Source organism: Capsicum annuum, chromosome 12 (genome assembly GCF_002878395.1).
Source record: "Capsicum annuum cultivar UCD-10X-F1 chromosome 12, UCD10Xv1.1, whole genome shotgun sequence".
Lineage (NCBI taxonomy): Eukaryota > Viridiplantae > Streptophyta > Magnoliopsida > Solanales > Solanaceae > Capsicum > Capsicum annuum.
The window spans coordinates 107859168-107861657 of record NC_061122.1 but is presented as its reverse complement, the minus strand read 5'-3'; the positions used below and the strand labels follow the sequence as shown (position 1 = coordinate 107861657).

Here is a 2490-nt window from a genome sequence, read left to right as displayed (position 1 = left end):
CCACTTTTTACTAGAACATCATGAAAAGCTCCCATCGGTTTCTTGGTGGTCCGGTTGGCCATGAGTAATTTCATCAAGATAGGTATCGGATTCCCCAATCCAAGTTTGTGGAATATGGAATAAGGCATTAGATTTATACTTGCTCCGAGGTCGTATAATGCCTTTGCAAACTTGAATAATCCGACGGTGCATGGAATGGTAAAACCACTGGGTCTTTCCTCTTTTTTAGCAGTGGGCTTGACATAATGGCACTATAATGATGTGTTACTTCTATTATTTCATCCTCCACAAGCCGCTTCTTAGATATTAAATCCTTAACAAATTTAGCAAATCCCGGCATATCTTGCAAAGCCTCAATTAGAGGAATATTAATAGATTGGGTGCTAAATTTGATGAAGAAATTGTTAAGCTTTGCATTTTCTCCCTTTTGCATGAACCATTTAGGGAAAGGAGGAGGAATAGTATTTGAATTTTCTACCACAATCTAACTTGGCTTTGGCTCATCATTATTGGACCTTTTTCTCTTTGCCTTTTTTCTCATCATCTTTTTTTTCACTGGGGTTTTCAAACTCACTATCATTTCAAGACTCTTTCTATCTCGGGTGATCATAGAATTTGTTACCTTCCCACTTGTTATTTATTCATTTTGCATCTCCATGAGATAATTCAATATTTGATTCACCTTTGCCTTTAATTTTTGAATGGCGATTGAGTGGGACGTAATAGTTTGGTAGAGCGTAGAGAAATTATTCTGTATTTCATTCACCATTATACCGGTTCTCTCAACACTAGTCAAGATTCGAGCCAAAGTTTCTTCATTGATGCCCCCTTCTCTTTTACATTGTGCCATGCTTAGACTTTTATAGTTTCGACCTTGATTCTCGCCTTGCCCTTGAGAGGCAAGGTGGAAACCCTCTGAACACTTAGGCAACATACTTAACTTTTTATCAAAGCTCCTCTTCCTCCATACTTTCACATGGTGTAACTTCTCTTGAGCTTATCATACTTACACTTTCTATTGGGACTCCCAACATATGCTCACTTAGGAGCTCAATGCATGACATCATCTTGATCATATTCATATCATTTACCTCATCTTCACCTTTTGCATCTTAACACACAAAGTCCCTCGGCATCCTTCATGTCCCAACTCCTAAACAAAAATGCTACTTGATCTAAAACTTTTGATGCAATTCTATATGGCGATTTAATGAATGATCAACTAGATGCTTTATACACTATGGCTTTGTTTAGTTGGTCCAATGCCCTAAAGAAAATTAGGATAAAAATATTCTCTGGCATCTCATGGTTAGGTCACTTCAAGAGATTCTCCTTGAATCTTCACCAAGCTTCATACCACGGTTCTTCATGGAATTGGTAAAAATTAACAATTTCATCCTGAAGTTGTAACATCTTTGAAGGTGGGAAGTATTGACTTAAGAAGGCCTTCAAAAGACTCATCCATTAGGTTATGGACCTAACAGGTAAGGATCTTATCCATAACACCGCCTTTCCCATTAAAGAGAATGGGAAAAGGCACAAATGGACGGACTCTTGAGATATGTGTGCAATATTGAAAGGGGTGCAAACTTCTATAAAGTTCTTCAAGTGTAAATTCGGGTCCTCATGAGCTTAACCCCCAAGAAGTCCCTTTAGATGAAGCAATTGTAGTATTACAGTTGTGACATAAAATGCTCCATTATCCTCGGTGGGGGAAATGTGAATAGCACTCTCATGATCTTCGATGCCAAGAGAATTCGAGCCTTCTTAACTCATGATTAACTCATCATCACCCACACATAATTTCACCTTAGTTAACATAATCCCAAGACTAGAGAAGTTAGCTACTCATAAAATGAAAGAGAATAAATATACCAAATAATTTATTCATGCCATCCATAGCAGTGGAGAGTAAGGAAACTCTTCACTTCATACTTCAATTTTACCAACATCAACTTGAAAATTTAAATACAAAGATGTTGCCCCAAATTTTAGTGTTCCCTAAGTTTCTAATTGCTTAATCCTTCTCTCTTCAATAAAATCTAAAGGAAAAAGAATTTAGGTCTTAAATGATAATTTGAAAACATAATGCCACTTGACTGAATTTCTCTTTGCTTATTAAACCCGCTAGGCTATGATCGCGTTGATAGTTCTGCTATTATGGTAATAGAAATCTCTATCTAAACTCTGTGAGAATGTTTTATTGATGGTGATAGCTGCCAAAACTCCTCGATCACATTCACTTGCCCAACTTGACTGGTCGATCGCGGCTAGAGAACTGTGATCGTGGTAACTAAGCTTGATTAGTGTAGGTTCTTTATTCATGTATTTTTCTCTCATCCTTGATCTCTTTTAGTTCCAATTCATACTTTTCCATCTTATATCTTGTATGCCTGCAAAATATGGAGATTAGTGCATTTAATCACGCATGTCTCACTTATTCTATCAAAATTTGGTTTCTCATCCTTGATCTCTTTTAGTTCCAATTCA

General features: G+C 36.9%; 1 non-coding gene across 1 annotated transcript; it reads left to right on the top strand.

Moving 5' to 3' along the window:
• The first annotated feature begins 1300 nt into the window (after nucleotides 1-1300).
• LOC124889889 lies at nucleotides 1301-1406 on the top strand. Its single transcript, XR_007048802.1, has one exon. It is a non-coding gene; the product is annotated as a small nucleolar RNA R71 (small nucleolar RNA).
• Nucleotides 1407-2490: the final 1084 nt, after the last annotated feature.